General features: G+C 44.2%; 1 protein-coding gene across 7 annotated transcripts in view; it reads left to right on the forward strand.

The window, feature by feature from the left end:
* The window catches only part of add3a (adducin 3 (gamma) a), a 93,017-nt gene that overhangs the window by 17,991 nt on the left and 56,724 nt on the right, over positions 1–18,302 (forward strand). For 6 of the 7 annotated variants that reach the window (XM_036524800.1, XM_036524792.1, XM_036524776.1 and 3 more), the window contains exon 2: positions 3,474–3,521. The gene's annotated coding sequence lies outside the window, so the exon portion shown is untranslated. Of the gene's footprint in view, positions 1–3,473; positions 3,522–15,295; positions 15,444–18,302 lie in introns of those variants that run through there. The other variant, XM_036524807.1, reaches the window with a different exon arrangement.

Raw genomic sequence — 18,302 nt, forward strand, 5'->3', positions numbered from 1 at the left:
AGGTGTATTACTGTGGGAGCATTAAGGTGGTTAGGCTTTGCTCTAGCTATTGCAGTGGTTATAGAATTACCTTTGTGTTGATGTCTTTGCTGATCCTACAAGCACCATACACTGACCTGAAGTGACACTGCGCAGACAGGTACCTCTGGTACTTTTCCATCACTCATTGAGGTCTGATCAGTCGATGTGTTCCATGTGATATTCTATTTACTGTACAGTATATATGTATAACATAATATTTGTAATGTCTGATTTGTTTTCAAAGAATCAAATCCCAAGTGTTCAAGAGCAGGGCCCAAAGAATTACTGGAAGTAATTCCAGTAAATAACTAAATAAAGTAAAGTAAATAACTGCTGGTTCTTATTTGGGGGAATGGCATTGCTGTTGGACAGCTGAGTAGGGTGCAGAATCCTTTCTGCTAATATCCAGCTGTATAAATCAATATTATATGGAAGAAAGATAAGTTTTGTATCTTCCTGGATGATGCTGTTGGCCAGACAAATACATAATTGCAGTAAAAATGTACTATGACATATAACAACCATTGTATTGGTCATGGTAATTTGACAACCAAATTCACAAAAGTTTCTGAAGTTTGTTAGCCTGTTAGAGCAGACACAGAGGCAGGATTGTCAGACAGTTCATCGTTGCATTCTGCCTGACTTCTCTCTCTGTAAATGTACTCCTCTGATCACCTGGCTTCACAAGAATGGTGAAAAGAGGACTGCGTGGTAAAGCTGACACTCGATACAGGGACATTGTGTTCTGGCCGTGCCAAGTTGCACGGGTGCTTGTGACAAACCACCGAGAGAAGTTTGCCCAAGCTTTCTGAGCTGCCTGACAAAATCCAACTAATGACTGCACTTATGTAACGGCTTCAGCGGCTAAGTGGGGCCGTGTCCTCGATTTTTAATTAAGTACGGTGTCTGCTTACCATCACTAAATCCAACGGCGAAACATTGTACAGCGTTCTGATTTCTCTTGGGGTGGGGAAAAGCCATCAGTTTTGCAAAACCGCAGATTGTTTTGTCTCGGTTTTAAGTGGACGGTGAGCCTGTGGAATTAGAGTATATAATTGCATGATAACTTCCTGGTTGCATGATGTACTTTTAATTAAATGCTATGTAGCATCTTTGTAAGTAGACATTGTTACCCGGCAGCTAAAGTTGAGCACGAGTTGGCCGTTTATGTAATTACATGTGTTACCTTGTTAACCTCTGACCTGCATCTGTGAGGTCACCCCTAAGTCTGACCCCGTGGCCTTCACATAGTCACAAGTGCTCCCAGATGTAATTATGCTTGTGTACATGTGCATAGTTAAACTGTACTTCCTTCCAGTTCCATGGTGTTCTGTCTAGCTGCTGTGTGTTTATTGTGGCCCTACTGCCCTCAGTGTTGCATGGTCCTATGGTCTGTTTCATTTAGGTAGGGAGGTGTTGACTGTTCTTACAATTACACTTACATTACATTTCACTACATTTGTATATCAGCCACTCTTATCCAGAGTGACTTTCAGCATAAAAGAACAAAAGTGTGTCCATCCAAGTTAAATGAGCAACAGTGTCAGACCAGGCTAACAACAGTGTCAGACCGGTGAGTGTGAGGATAAGACCATTCAAGCAATACCACAAGTTAACTTGTGCTAATTTGAAGCTAGACAACCTGAAAACTAAGGGAAGTCAATTACATACACTGTGATGGGTTATCCAGCAACTTGCAGAGAGAGGCTCTTCAATAAGGGACACAGTTTGCAATTCATTTGATGTTCTAAGGGTCTTCTGCCTAAATCCCCCCCCCCCCCCACACACACACACACACACACACACATACACACACTACCACCAAAACACTGTGTGAAACTCCACTTACAGTACAGAGATCTCTTCACTAGCACTTTCAGACAGGGGTAAATGGACAACATATGTTAAGAAAAATACTCTGGATGTTTCATTTGCTAAATAAAATGTGTTTAAATACTAAACCAAGTAATTGATTGTTGTTTTCATGGTCGAACGATCAGAAAAATGGAGTGATTAGTCTTATCCATCTCAGCTCATGGGCTACAGATGTTTTCCAGGGAAGACCACCTGAGAAGTCATGCAGTAAATGTGCTGTGATTCTAAAAGTGAATATGGAAAACATCAACAACAAGAAAAAACTACACCCATAATGCAGCCCTCTCCCACCCATTCAGTTACAGCTAACGCAATGCAAAAGTGTTTGTTTTGTTTAGAGTCTGTTTTGTATTAAATTAAACAAAAAAGAATTGTGTGTGTGTGTAGCCAATAACTTGCCAGTGTGACTTGTAGCTTAGCAACAGTTACATCTGTCAGTAATGGGAATAACATCTCTTGTAATGGTGGCTGTGGAAAAAAAAAATGTTCTGTGGGGGGTGAGGGATCTTCAGCAGTTCTGAGGGTGGTCCTCAGTGGAAAATGCCCTGAGACATGAACTGTTGAACTGTCCTGCTTGGACTGTCTCCCCAGTTGCAGCTCAAATATTGATACAGTTGTGTTTATATACAGTATATGGCAGAGGCGTCTCTCATGTGCAGCCGTGGTCCCAAAGCAGATGTCCTTCTGTTAGGCCATCAAAGTGGGCTTGTGCTTATTATATTACATTACATTACATTATTGTCATTTAGCAGAGGCTTTTATCCAGAGTGTCTTATAATTTTATCAGTTTATACAGCTGGATATTTACTGAGGCAATTGTGGGTTAAACGGCTTGCCCAAGAGTACAACAGCAGTGCCCCAGCGGGGAATCGAGCCAGCGATCTCTTGGTCACAAGCCCTGCTCCTATCCACTACGCCACACTGCTGCCACAGTCCCCGTTAGAGCGCAGGCCACACCCACCCAATCTAGGCGCTAGGACCATTGCTTGGAGCCCTGCTGAGTGTTTCTCTGCTTGAGTGAGCAGAGACCTCCTCTTCCCTGAAGGGAGGGATGGGTTTGCAGACCCTAAATCCCTAAACATCACACCCCTCTGCATCCGTGTTCCTGTTCCCCTTCCTCTTTGCCAGTTGCTCCTGAGTTCACAGTCATTGAGCGCTCTGTATTTGACCTGTACAATATTGTGAAAAGAGTGCTTCATCATATGCTTCTGTTATTGGTTTAATATTGTTTTTTTTTTTGTTTGTTGCATTCTTGGGATTTCACATTATAAATATATAATTCTAATCTTTTTCAAGCTCTAGGAAATCTTTGATGTCCAAACTGCAATCCAAATCAGCAAAAGTATAGTGAATCATATAGGTTATCTTTTTGCTGGTTTTCACGCTGAATTATATTTGGCTCTTGCTCTGTTGCTCTGTTCACTGAAACAATAAAAACTACAAAAGTTTGTTAATCACTTATAAAATCAGGTTTTGGGTGTGTTCAGTCAACATTTCACTTTGGTGTGCTCTGGAGGCTTTTAGAAAACATGATTGATAAAAAAATAATATATCATTTGTCTCTGATTTGCTTCTAGGTGAGACAGTCCTAGCTGTGGGACAGAGGGAAGAAGAAACTTCAGAAGGTAAGTGGACAGTTTTGCATTGAAAGTCATGTGAACGTGGCACTGAAAATGTAGGTTTTAATGAATTTACTCCTTGCTGAGCACCCACCCTGCTAAAGTCACACTGGAAATTTGACATTTGAGGTGTGTCTGTATTTGCTAACCATTCCAGCTGTTCCAGTGTGTTTAAAATGATGTGGATTATCAGCAGTTCTTTCTGTTCCTCTGTGTCTGATGCCTGGTGGGGGGTTAGGGTGCGGCCAAGGAAGAAATGAGGGACACTTTGTAAAATGCAGGCTGTTTTATGTGGGTCAGCACCCAGTGATCAGGTTAAACATGCTTCTGGGGACTGGCGCCTGCCAGCTTCAAGTGTGGTCATTCACTGGGCTGTGCAGCTGGTCGTCATGGAGACCAGTTTATTTTGAAGTTACATGACACTGAAGTTGAAGCTTCCTGGTTGGTCACTGAATAAAATCACATCTGAAAGGCGACAGCATGTGTATTCTAATACGATCAGATGTTCAGGTCCTGCATAACTTTTGTTCTCGGTCTAGGAGTTTGTGGGCACTAGCAAGAGGTTCCAGTGCTGTTGTGCTCCTGGAGACCACGCCTCTTCAGAAGTGTTCATAACAAGTCACCAAATCAGAATACTTAAAGCTTCAACACTGCCAGAGACAGAACTTTCACTGTGATGTGCACTGAGCTGACTGACTGGAGCATATATAAAGCTCCAGACATTCAGTATATGGCTGATGTATAGTGGGCCAGCTGTGAATTAGACAGTGACATGTTATGGAATTTACAAATACAGGGTTGGATGGAGGAGGAAGAATTAGGATCTCTGTGTGGAATGTCTGCCCAGCGGTCAGTCGTCCTTGCATTTGGTGGCTTTCATGTTAAAAAAAAAAAAGAATCATGCTGATGTCAACTGGAAAAATGTCAGATGAATTCATTTTTATTTCTTAATTATACGGTACCAAGATTTCCAATCCCCAGTTTCCTGCTCTGGGGATATAAAACGTCCAGGCGCACAGAGCCGTTGAGAGTAATTGTATTAGCGTGCGTGCTGTCCGGCCCGATCTGCCGTCCCCCCCCCCCCCCCCCCCCCGCCCCGTCGGGATCTCGTTGGGCGAGACCGCAGTGTCTCTTGCTAATCGGGCGGATATTTGCAGGTCTCGCTGGCAGTGGCCAGGTCCCGGCCACACTGACGTACCTCATTTCCTGTGTCATGCCAGATGCCACTGCCAGTTGCAGCCCCCCCGGCCTGCACATACCCGGCCGGCACCGCTGTCACTCGGGTGGGCTCATGCTCCATTATACCTTTTTATGTCGCGCCCCCCCACCCCCCCCAGCCCCCAATAAAGCAGCCAGCTTCATGGTTGGTTGTACATCGATCGCTGACAGTGTCTCCTAGCAATTATCAATAGAGTCATCTGCAAAGGCCATGTTAGGGTAGGACTGTCCAGCAGCCAGGACTGTCGAAATGGCATTTAGGGCTCGGCTGCAGTTGAGAGGTGGGTCAGCCAGCACTTTATATCATGGCCTCCATGGCTTTACTTTTGGGGACATTTAGGTGTAATTGTTCATCTCCGTATTGTTATAATAACACAATTAAAAACAGGTTTGCAGATTAGGGGTTTTGCTTATTCCACATAATGTCACTGTCATTAGCGTTTCTGTGTGCTTCCAGAGAGGCCTTTTGGTTTTTCACATTTGTTCTGGAGAGTAATTAGGCTATGTAAATCAAATGAAATGTTTTGCTTAGCGTTTTATTTTCATAATCATTTCCTCCAATTATAGACAGCGCAAATTCTCAGGATTATATTGTGCTTGGCTTCCTGGAAGTTGATGAATTGATACTGATCTGTATTTGCAAATTAGGTGTTTGCGTGGAGGAAAAGTTAGCTGCTGGGTCATACTGTAGCACATTCCACTTGGTGCGAAAGTTCCCCTGTCAGGTTCAGAGTGGAATTCATAGCATTCCCTCTCGTTCCTGCCTCTCTGTCTCTCCATCCTCAAACCTGTAGCTTTCCCCCCTCTCCTCGTCTCAGGGCTTGTTTCATGTGATTAATTTATTCCATTCCGCTGAAGCAGTCTGATGTGACTAATGTCTGCGGAGGACTAGAGCGGAGGCCTTTCTGCAGCTTTGCAGAGCCGTTGGGTTGAGATGCATTGTTTCCAAAAAGGGGGGGGAGGGAGAGAAAAGAAGAGATAAGAAGAGCCACATGACCGGCAAAGCTTTTTTACGAGTGGATGGAAGTGCTGCTTCAGTGTCTTACCAGCTGGGGCAGAATCATTCTCGGTGACTCTGGCAATGCCACTAACAGGCCCCCCATCACGAGTCCCTCAGCAGGTATGAAACTGCCTCCCCTCCTGATAGGTTGAAACCCCATCCCTCAGCCTCCCCTGGAAGATGGAAATATTTATAGAGAGTCTCTGCTTCCCACAAAGGCCATGTGCCTCACTGTGATGTCATAGAAGGGCTGCACTGGTACTTCTCTGCTAGTGGAGGTTTCAGTGGCAGGTGTGATGTCATCTCTGTGTGACTATGAAATGACTCTAAGTAGGGTTTTTTAAAATAGTATAATAATGACTGCTGGATAATTATAGAAGCAATTTGGTTCAATAGCAGAGTACCACCCAGACCTTTACCTGACTATTTAGCGTCCACTTCCTCTGCCCACTCTCCCACGCTTCTCTCAAGTAACAGCGTATTTTGAGCTGGTCAGAAGAACCTCATGTCCATTATAGGCTGGTAAAGCACTTGGTTGTATGACATCATTGACTTGACTAAATTTTGAGACACAGATATAAAGTTCCAGGGCTGACGTAATGTTTTTGAATTGTGTCAGGGAGGGATTGCGAGGTAGGGGGATTTTTCTTGCCCGCTGGCATCCCTCAAGGCCATTGTCTGTCTTGTGTTGGCAGCTTTGTGATTTACCCTGTGTCTCGAGCGTTGTGTAATTGCTCCCAGTCTCCCCGCTCTCTGCCGGCCCCGGTCTCCAGCCATCCGTGTCCAGGGCCGACATATCGTATCTCCCACACTCTGCAGCTGAAGGATTTCTCCACCAATCACGAGGCTTCGCTTTGGATCTTATCTTAAGGAAAACAAGTGATGCGTGCGGGGACTGGATCCTTGCCTGTAAATCGTGCACTTTCTCATCGAGTGTTTCGGCCTGCCTCCATGCACAAGCTGCTTCTAATAGGCACATTAATTACACTCCCTTGAAACCTATGGCTTTGAGCAGCAGTGAGCTGTGCACTGCATTTGGGGCTGGGTGGATTGCTCGTCTTACCAGCGATAGCAGCAGTGAGTGATTGAGCCAGATGTTGAAACTTGCTGCTGTGTGCTAAGAGCAATGGCAAACTACTTTAGTGTGGTGGTGCTGGGCACCTGTTGCAAAGGACATTTTGCACTGGTCTTTCCCTGGTTTACCACATCTGTTGTCCTTTAACTGTAGCATGTACAAAGCTGCAGAGTTTCTTTGATGAGGCCAGTGGAGTAGCACTTATCTCTTACCCATTGGTGCACACCTTACTGTGGTGAACTGTGGTACTTGTAGTGTCAAAAATACACTTGCGTGTAGCTAATGCCTATCAGAGGATCACGTTCATCTGATTTCAGCACTCCTACACAGCTGCAGAGGGTGTCGCAGTGAGACAGGTCTAACGACTAATTGGTGATTCTAAAATAGAGAAGCTGTTTACTGGATGTCCTGGAGATGGATCACGAAAGCCACGGTGGTCAAGCAGCGATGGAAATGTCACTGCAAATTACCCAGAGAGAGCTGCGCCTATAAGAGGGCAAGAATCCACACCCTGTGCTCGGTGGTGATGGATGCCACAGAGGTCAAATTCACACCCCCACCTCTCTCTCTCTCTCTCTCTCTCTCTCTCTCTCTCTCTCTCTCTCTCTCTCTCTCTCTCTCTCTCTCTCTCTCTCTCGCTCGCACCCCCTCCTTCTCTTGGGGTCTGATTTATTCAGAGAGAACCGGGTGGGTTCCTAACCCTGGGTGTGGGTCCCCTCTCTCCCTCCAAAGAACTGATAAGTAAAGGGAGGATGCAGTTGTGACCTGGCCCTCAGTAAGGATGACCTCATGCGTTCTGGATGTAGCTAACACAGTGCACTGTGTTTGTCAGAGAGGCCTGGAAATAAAAAATGAATAAGAGTTTTGGAAAAGTCGCTGGGTGCTGAGCAATTAAGCAGAGCGGTGTTTTCCATGATAAATCTCAGCTCGGGGTCTGTATGACTCACGGTAATGGATCAGTTTATTGTTGTTTTCACCCGTGTTTACAAAATCTTAAACTGACGCAAAGTTTCACTGCAAGACATAAATGCTTCACCGCCAGAACTAATCGTTCTACTCATTTTAGTTCAGCGCACTGATTAATGCGATCAATTAGGCTTGGGCCATGAGTGAGCAATTCGATATCAGCAACTCATGGTGTGGATTTGGAAATAGAACATTGAGTCCTTCTCACACTTGTGGATAGAAGTTAAGCAGACAACACAAAGTGTGGCAGGTATTTTGTGAGGGGTAGCGGGAGCTTGGGGGGGTTATGGATCTTGCTCAGTGAGGTTGGGTTTAGTATGATGGGGAGTTTTTAGTACAACATCCTCCATGCAAACTTAGTCTCTCTCCTTGAGAACCAGATCCTTGTGAAAAATTGGGTCTTTGGACTTGTATGACACATTATATTATTTTTTGTATAGCAAATACATGGGACAACTCCTAATGCTTACAGTTTAAAGACTGCTGTATTCTGTGTACACCATTGGAGCAAATGGTCTTAACTGGCACCCTTGAGGTTAACTACTGAGGATAGGGGGCATTTGTAGTGCTTTGTGTGGAATTCCAACCAACGACCCACAGGTCGAACCTAGTCCATTGCTGTAACCTCTGCTCAGCGTTCTGCTCCTTAGGCCATGGTCATCTCTGGAACCCTCTAAGGGAAGTGGATTTTGTTTTTTGCACCCCCCTCCCCTTTCCAGCACTGGTGGTCTGTGGGTCCTTTGTAGTCCCGAGAGGCCACAAACGGGTGCTTTGTGCTCGGGAGCTTGGGAAACTCCGACGGGACCCAAATGTGCAGTGTTGCGTCTGGCTCCTTTGGCAGTGTCAGGCTAGTCCAGCGCTCCATTCAGCTCAAAGGGCTGTTTCATTTGTCTTCTCATGAGAGTCAACTGGGCCTAATGATAATCACAGGGCCTGCCAGTACTGCCTGATCGGGAGGAATCTCGCATCTCTCAGACCTGAGCCCTCATGGAAAAAATAGGTCCCTTTTTTGCAGAATAAACTCATATCATGAGTAGGAGTGGGAGACTTTGAGCTCTTTCATCACTGCTGGGAATGTTGCTTAATGTTTATAAAAAAGGAAATCTGAAATATGCTTCACGTGGCTAAAATATTAGTACTTGAAAATGCTGATAACTATAAGGTCATCTCAGATAGATAAATGAGAAGACCAGAGACTCCCCCAGTTCTGATAACTTCTCTTCATAAGGACTGGACTTTGCTACAGGTTTTTTGCAATAAGAAAATACACCAACACATCTTATGATCTGACATACTTTTCATGCATTTTTGGTATTTCCCTGCCCCAAAACAGATGGTGTCACATTTTGGATCAGCCCTCGGAGCATCTTGCCGGTCTGCTTTAGCGCAGAAAGATCGAGCCTGCATTATGCAAATAGTTACGCCCGCAGGTGCGAATTGCAGAGATTGAGACGCTGAATTATCAGAGCTGTTGGGAATTCTGAAATGTTCTGTGAAACATTCATTCAAGCCATGACCCTTCATTGTGAATCCCTCATTCTCTGACACAGGAATCCACCCTGGCCTCTCTAATGAAGGCCCGATCTCCTTTTTTTCCCCAAATATGCGATTTTTGTTTCCATTGTGCTAGAAAATACTTTTTATCTAATATCATCACTGTGGCTGGCAGTGTATCTGGAAATGTGTTGCAACTGTTGTTTACCTCAGTTTGCCGAGTGAGCTAAAGGCCTTACTTTTTGATGTAGCTTGTAAAATGGAAGTCGCCACAGTTGCTGTACGGTTGACAGACTCTGTTAATCCATAGGCCTACAGTATCTGCCTCTTTTCTTGTCTCGCACAGTCCATTAAATTTTAAGATGCACTTGACATGTTGGCATTTTGGTTGATGTTATAGCCGACAGTGACATTTTGTCTATCTCCTGAGGGGCCCTTTTGCAGCCTGTAGGAGAGCCTCAAACTTCATTTGTTTATAGACGCTTTAACGAGTACAGTAATTAAATTATTTGACTTGGAAATTCATACTGTACAGGTATGGTGTTATATACAGGAATTGTTTGACCGAAAGCTTTAGATATAGCCTAGACAGATACAGTAGATGGGTGGATAAATGGATGCTAAATCATTTTGTGTGTGTGCGTGCCTGCTTGTGTGCATGCGTGTGCATGTGTGCGTGTGTGCAGACCTAAAATTTGTATATATTTTATTTGTGTAAAGCATATTGTTAAATTTCTTTGTTTCATGTTGTCAAGATGATGTCTGTATGCACACTTTTTCACGATTCTAAACCTCTAAACAACTTCTAAACACACACACACACACACACACACACACACACACACACAGTGTGCACACAAGCATCTGCCAGCACACACACATGCACGCAAGCATGCACAAACATAGGTGGACCCCCCCCATCTCTTCCACATGCATAGACACACACACACACACACGATTTCACATGAGATGAGATCAGAGGGTCGCACAGTGATTGGCTTTGCCTCAGACTCCAGCGTCTGGCCCGTGGGGTAATCTCTTACTTTCACCCAGCCCTGGGGACCCATCTCACCTTGTCTGGAAAAGAGGGGGGCCCCCCAATTGTGGACTGACTGATTGGCTGTCTGCCTGTCTCCCCGCTGATCTCTCCAAGACATTAAGTGTACAGTATAGGTCAGGCGTATTGGGTATCACAGCGTTTCTCATGCCCTAGACATTTGCTCATTAGAGTCCACCCCAGTCCAGCTTTTTGTCACATGATATATTTGGGGGAAAAAAAAAAAACCGGGTAACATGAGCTTGCACGTCCATAAGTGGAGCAGGACGTGGCCTTGGGTCATGTCTGAACCATCTGCTTGTGAAAAAGATGGCAATTGTGAATTTAACCCTTTGCTCCAGGTTTGTCTTTGCGGGGACGGTGGCAGCCTTTAGCATTTCAAGTTATGGAGTGTAGGTATATCACAGTGTATGTTGATATTCCATATTGAATATGGCATATAATGCTGCACATTTTGATATTTGCTCTTCTGTGTACAGCAGTGTTTTAGCCGTTTTAAAGCAGTATTGAAATGTTACTAGTTGCTTTTCAAATCTATTTCATGTTGTTTTTACTTCATGTCAAGGCCCTTGTCCTGCAATATGTCTCTAATAGTGTTGACTCACTGGACTGTTCCATTTTGGCGTCTGGCTTTGTGCTGAAAATTTGAGTAATGTCATTTTTTTCTTGCACGGAAGACGCCCAAGGCAGCTGTTTGCTGAGTAAAAGTTCTTTTGCTTGACACACGACACACCACGTGGTGTGTCCCTGCACTCTCTCCAAAACGCGTGCAGCCAGGTCCATGGTGCTCTGACCATTGGACCAGACCATGTTGCTGCTTGTGCTGTAGAACAGTGGTCGGCCAAAGCACAGATTGTAATTCAGTGTCCAAGGAACCAGACATGAAAATAACAGATCTCTGCAACAAAAAATAAATAAATAAAATACAGAAGAGCCATCCAACATGACTCAAAATGGCTCACCCATCATGGCTGCCACCTCATAATCCTCCCTCATGGAATCTGTGCTTAAATGTTATTCTGTCAAACCTGGTCAAAACCTTTAAAAAACCATCATGCCACTTTCAGGCTCTGTCAGACTATTTTATGAGCCTGTCAACCTGCTATAGCCTTTCAAATATATAAGCATATACTGTATAAATCGCAATCTTGTGAACCATAGCTGATTTCAGATCAGCTGATACTTATATCAACACATTATATTATTATCATAGCTTAGCAGGTGCCCTCCTCAGGGGCAGGTTACGTGTTTTAGATTTGTAACCTGCGTGCAATAGTGCGGCTGGTCCACATTGGGACTCGAGCCCGTAGCTCTGCTTACTGACGTCTACATCGCACTGCTGTCAGAAACGAGTCTGCAGAGCTGTGACACTGCCATCGCTGTGACCCTTCCAACGCCTACAGCAATGGCAGTGTCACAGAGTGAGCGCTCGTTTCAACGGACGCTGATCACAGGGTAGGCCATCCAGCCGCCAGTACAGCTGCACTGTGGAGGAACAGAATGCTACATTCAGTAGGTTACCACACACACAACCAAAATTGATACCTTAAGAATAAACATGTATGCAAGATGTTTCATTTTAGTGAACTGGCCCACTGCTACAAGGCTTGTGTTTGTAGGATGCTTGTGTTGCCTTCACTGGGGACAGGTGTGATTGTCCTTGCTGGGCTGTAGTGTTTGAACAGCGTGAGCAGCAGAGCCTGCTCTCTCTCCTACATGTTGCTATGCGAGCATGGTGCAACATCCAAGCGTCCCTTTTTTAAACTGGAGAATGCAAACGGCCTGCAATCGCCACATAAAAACCTGCTAATGTTAGACTGCCATCCCTGTCTGGGGCTCATGTGGTGAAGGAGTTATTTCGGGCAGGTATGTGGTGTCTGTTTAAGAGGATCTTGCTTTGTGTGTGTGTGTGTGTGTGTGTTTCTTTGTGTATGTGTTTTTAATGGCATGGTTTGCTGCCTGTTTGTGGTCCAGCACCCTCACGCAGACAGTGGCTTGTCCCACTCCCAGTTGACCAGACTCTGGGAACCCATCCGTCAGTCAGGGACAGCCTGGCAGCAGAGGGAGAAGAACCCACCAGTTTCTTTTAGTTGGATGGGATTTAGGCCATCTAAAAAGTATCCCTTGTTCTCCTAGGGCATGCAATAGTTTAGAAAATAGTAGCTGTGAAAATACCGTTGTTACTGTCATCATTTACTTTTTCTCTTGTCGGCTACATTGAGATACAGGTAAAAAGTATTTAAACTGGTAAGAGGTAGCAGATTGTTTTGTTGTCATGATTTATACAAGCATACATGTAATGTAAATCTTTGGTGGCTTTTCCCCCTGTAGGCGTTGTATATGACACATGGTTATTGGTAGAAATTTAAGCATTACATTACATTATTGGCATTTAGCAGACGCTCTTATCCAGAGCAACTTATGTAGGTTATAATTTTTTTACATTTTACCCATTTATACAGCTGAGTATTTACTGAGGCGACTCTGGGTTAAGTACCTTCCCCAAGGGTGCAACAGCAACGTCCCAGCATGGAATCCTTTCGGTGACCAGTCCTGCTCCTTACCTTAACCAGCCATTTTTACTGGTTAAAATGGCTCCTGCTGCACTGACCGAAAGGAATTGCAGTGTGATATAGGCCCTTTAATTGCTTGGAGAATGATGCATACAGACATGTCACGTCTAAAATGATGCTGTATAACAAATATCAATTAACATGGGGGTGGAGGCTGTTTTCAAGAAATGTCACAGAATATTTTGGTCAGGAAAGCACATTTTATTTATTTATTTTGTTTATTTATCAGGGGAAAAAAGAAAGGGTTCTCTTCAGAACAAATCACCTAAATATTCCCCAGCGTAACCATTAATCAGTCAAGACACAATGGCACCTTTTAAAAAAGCAGACATTCAGTTGTTAATTCAGTGCCATGTAGATGGCCTGTCTTTATCTTCCTTGAGTTGACGAATTGACCTTAGAACCACAGGGAAGGCTACATTAAAAGCACATTAAAATGCCACATTTGCATTCCATGCCATTTTAATTTTTAGGTTTTTTTGTGTAAGTATGTATAATACCATTTTTTTTGACGCATGATTACATTAAAATCAAATTTCATGTAAACTGCTGATAGGTATATAGAAAAACGTTATGAAATGTACCATGGGAGCAACATGTGACATTTCAAATCTTACATCTTTCTTATTTCTCTCAGTGCATCATTTTTTTCCCTGACTCTACTGCATGTTTGAGCTCACTTTGCATCTGCACAGGTAGCTCACCACTTTTAAGGCACCCAAAGGACCTGCATTGCACTATGGGGTGCTTTCTGATCATTTACGTAACATTACATTCATTTAGCAGACACTCTTAGCCAGAGCAACTTCCAGTACAAGAGAACAGAAGTGTATCCATCCAAGTTAAAATGAGCAAAAGGAGTCAGACCAGGCTAATAATGCTCCCAGACCTGTGAGTGTGAGCACAACACCATTCAAGAACTACCATAAGTTAACTTGTACTAACCTCAAACTAAGACAGCTGTGAAAATTAAGGAAAGGCAAGTGCATACACTACCATTTATCACGCAGTCATTACGTCACGCTATCCATAACACATCACAATACTACAAGTACATAAGCAGCAAATAATACAAGCAGCAGGTGCTATTTAAAAATATATTGACGGTGCAGCAAAACCTGTTTGCCACAGTGTTGTGATTGATCACTCTCTTCTTTGGGTTGTAAATACAGGTTAAAGCCAGTAATGCACATCTGAGCATGTGTGAAAAATAGCAGTAGTAGGATTCAGATTGTGATGACCTGTTGAGGTTAATGATTTGGGGATGATTCCGTCAAAGTGCAAAGTGGTCTGCCATTGTCTTTCGAATACAAAATCTAAGGCTACAAGTTTGTTTATTGTTTTGGCTGAAATAATGCTGTTTTAACTGAATATTGCTCTGAGTGTGTTATTTAAGAAGGTGTAGCCACTTGCTGCATATCCTTGGAAATACTTCCATTGCTCTGAACATAGTTTGGACAAAAAAAAACATGTTTTGTGAAGAGGAGGTCATTGCAGAGGACGTTATTTTACTGTAGAATCATGATAATTTGTTAGACATTCATTGTGACGATTCCTTGCTTTTTTTTGCTTCTGTGCAAGAGAGATGATAAAGGAATATTTACCAGCTGAATATGTTAACTCCTTTTCATAAAAGAGAATGGGGGCTTATCCCAGAAAGGCGTCCCAGTGGCTGTGTGACTCATGAAAGGTATGTAACAGTGCTGTAAGCCTCCTCTTTGTGCTGGGTGCAGCCTTCCAGTTTTGACACTCTCCAAAGGGGGAAGGCAAGGAAGAGAGCTCCTACATACGAAAGCAGAGAGGTGGAATGTATGCAGGTGGGGGGAGGGAGAGGGGGGCGTTCCAGTGTCTGGATTGTCCGTGCTGGAAGCAGCTGTGGATTTTTTTTTTTCCCTCCTTTTTTTTCTTTGCAACGCTTTCGGTCCATTATTCAAACTTGAGAAACCAGTGTGAGTGACACGATTGCGTTTGCGCTTTCGGGAACAGTGGAAATGGGGGTGGTGGGCATGGTCGGTCCCTCGGAGGCCCTCTCCGATTAATGTGGGTGGGTATTCAGCCCCTCTCTCTGCGCACCGCCCCCCCCAAAAGTCTCCACCTACCAAATGGGACACAGAGTACAAACTCTTCAGAAGTGACCAAAAAGAGGGGTGCTGGATAGGGAGTCAGGCTGCCTTGCCTGTCATTGCCTTGCATGTGTTGGAAGAATTCTAATCAGTCCCCCCCCCACCCTCTCCGCAGGCTTTGCTCTCCCCAGCCTGTAGATAAAATCCCCCTGGTATCGTTTTCCCCTCTGCGTGCTGTGAGATAAACCAGGTCATGTTGGGGAGGGAGGAGGAGGCGGCGGAGTGGAGCCGTGCTCGACCGTCCCTCCTCTTCAGAACCAGCAGGTTCCACTCGCCGTCAGAATGTGAGGGGGGCGGAGGTCGGACGGAGAGACGAGGCGCTGTGGAATTCGAGAGCTGCGGGGGATTTGTCAGACTCCTGGGGTGGGGGGGCGTGCAGGTGAAGCTTACTCACCGGGAGTCGGGCGCCAGGTCTTTCCCAGGTTAGTCAAGTGCTGCTTTCAGCTGGACAAGGTGCTGCGATGCTTACTCTCGTACTCGTGATTTGTGAAACTCTAGCCAATATCCCCTGTGATGCCAGTGTGCTGGGCATAATTTTAACATTTGGATATTCCAAATTGAAAGACTAAATTACTACAAAAAATTTGTCAGTACAAACTGGATTTGGAGTAGAATTTAGCTTATGTTCCATGAGTTTCCAAGGTCAAGCTCTTTCCTTTGTAATAAGTGTGTATGTGTGTGTGTGAGTGCATGTGTGTTTACTTCCAGCAAATAAAGATTCATACGGCTTCGGATTCGTACGGACACAGATACGCATACGGACAGAGTCCCCCTGGGCTGTCTGTTTCTGCCGGGCAAAGATGGGGGCTCAGATGGTCTCACCCCAGGACAGCCCGACGTTCCATGCCTATGAGATTTGCGGTCTGTCCAGCTTTCCACGGAGAAGTCGACCTGTTCCTTTTTTTTCATCTCTTAGTTAGACTGTCGGCTGCTCTCAGGTGTGTATTATTACCTGTGTGGCAACCCGCAGCTCTGGGACTTGCTTTAAGTTCATCTGCATGCTCTGTACAGTATCTGTTTGCTCCTTGCGTTTATTGCCTGCGGGCCTCGGGGAGTTGTTAGTCATCGGGAGAAGCAATCCTGTCAAAGAGGGTGTTTGTTTCTCCCCAGTTTCTGTTTACCAATATGTACTTACACGGTGATAAGAGGCGATAAGCAGCAGGATTTTTTTTCTTTTTTGCAGCTGATGGGAGATTTTGGATGAATGCACCTCTTTCACGGCTGGATAACTTGCTGTGAAAACTCCTCGGTCCACATGACGCTCTGTGTGCTCCCCTCTCGAACTCTGCGGCGTTTGCGTGCTCTCATTTAAGGACCGAGGACCAAGTGCACTTATGGGGAATGGGCTTAACTGTTGAGAATCCGCTGCATGTGAGGTTTTCGGTTAGCCTTAATAGGATGAAATGTGCAGCCCGTATAGAAGGCCTCAGATGTCTCTCTGTTTATTTAATTTGCTTTCATTCATTTAACGTTTATTTAACTCAATCCCTGTGGTTGCTGTCATATATCATTATTAAGTGTTGTTTGTGCTGTTGCAGGCCTTGTCCAGGCCATTGTCAGTTCTTTCCCCTGCTTAACTCTTTGTTTGCGGCAGGCGACCCATAATCAGTTGATTTGTAACACTGACCTTACTGGGTTACATTTGCCAGTGGGATAGCCGCAGAGGGCACTGCAAAATGCACAACAGGAAGTTGATTTCAGTGAGGGTGAATGCTAATCTAATTAAATTAAGATAATTGCCAATTAGGAACAAGGAGTCAGTGAATGTCTTTCTATATAGTGTAGGTGCATTTGCAGTTAGAATTACTATGACACACTGAGAAAGACGTGAAAGCAAAGTTTGGAAATTTAATGAGGAAGATCAACTTTTTTTTTTGCTGTGTAATGACCCCTCAGCCTCTCATTTCTGAGTTAGCAGGCTTTTCGGAGAAATGTTGGTTTCTGCTCTTACGGAAGGCTCTAGAAGGGATTTTTTTTCCTAACTGATTGGTGATGAAATGCCTGCAAATATGTCCTGATTGAACTTGCAGAATGTAGCTGTAGACAAAGCTCCAGTTTGGATGTGTCTCCAGTTATTTAGACAGGAAAACGCAGCTTGGCGAGCTACTCTCTCTTCAGGCAAACCGTAAATCACTGATATATGCTGTTCCCAGTGCACTCAGTGCCAAAGTTGCACACACTTTGCTCTGTTTTTAAATCCTAAACCTGGGATCCTAGTCAAATATTTATGTAGTCTCCACCCCGAGAATGCTAAGGTCACATCGTGTTCTTTTTTTTTTCTTCCTTTTTTTTTGCCTTTTTAAAATATACCATACTTTGCAGTTGTTCCACAGAACTTAAAATGCCTTGTGTTGAATGCAATTTTGGTTTCTACATGGGGGCAAAAAATTAATTTCCCTTGCAAAATTATTTCATAGTAATGTGTTTTCCTTGTTTTTTTTTTCTTCTTTGTATTATCACAAGGGACTTCTTTTCCTCAAATCGATTTTTCACAAAAAGAGTTTCTGTCTCAATTCTAAGAAAGATTTCAGCATGTAAGGGTAATCAAAATAAACTAAGGAAGCTGCGTGGGTCATTTTTAATGTTTTCTCAGTCTGACTGCGCAAGTGAGTTTATTTTAAAGGACGTTGTTAAGTCATAGTAATTCATGAGAACAGACAAACTATGCTCCCCAGTGTACTCTCACTGTGCTCACAGTGAAGCAATTTCCAACGCGCACTGTGTCCATCCAACAGCAAATCCATTCTGAAGCCAGCTCAGTCTGACCTCGGCCAGAATTTCATAGCGAGGCAAGTAGAATTTACGAAGCCTCTGAAATAAATGTCATCTACACCTGTTTCCTTTGATTTTGTTGCACCGTTTTTCCACGTGAAATCTTGAGGAGTTGATAGTTATACCTCACATGGAGTCCAGGCCAGACATAAAAACCTGCCTGATATCTAAGCTGACGGTGCTTACACAAAATATTACTGTATGGTTTTCTGGGCCAGGTGGACTCCCAAGCACAAAACAGGGTGTTACCGGCCCCTCTGCATATCAGAGGGGTTTACGTAATGGTGCTGTAATGAGATTCGCTTTAATCGTTTGGCGGAGTGGCCCATGATTATGTCACTCTGCAGCATTGGTTCCAGCTGCTGAAGTCACCCAACAGCTGGGTTCACTTAATTCTCACCCTCCAGAAAAACAACACTATTTCATACATTTATTTATTTATTTACTCGTTTGTTTACTTACTTGCGTTCCCCTGCAAAAGCAGTTTTACAACGTGGACGTGAAGTCTG

This window comes from Megalops cyprinoides, chromosome 1 (assembly GCF_013368585.1).
Source record: "Megalops cyprinoides isolate fMegCyp1 chromosome 1, fMegCyp1.pri, whole genome shotgun sequence".
Classification (NCBI taxonomy): Eukaryota; Metazoa; Chordata; class Actinopteri; order Elopiformes; family Megalopidae; genus Megalops; species Megalops cyprinoides.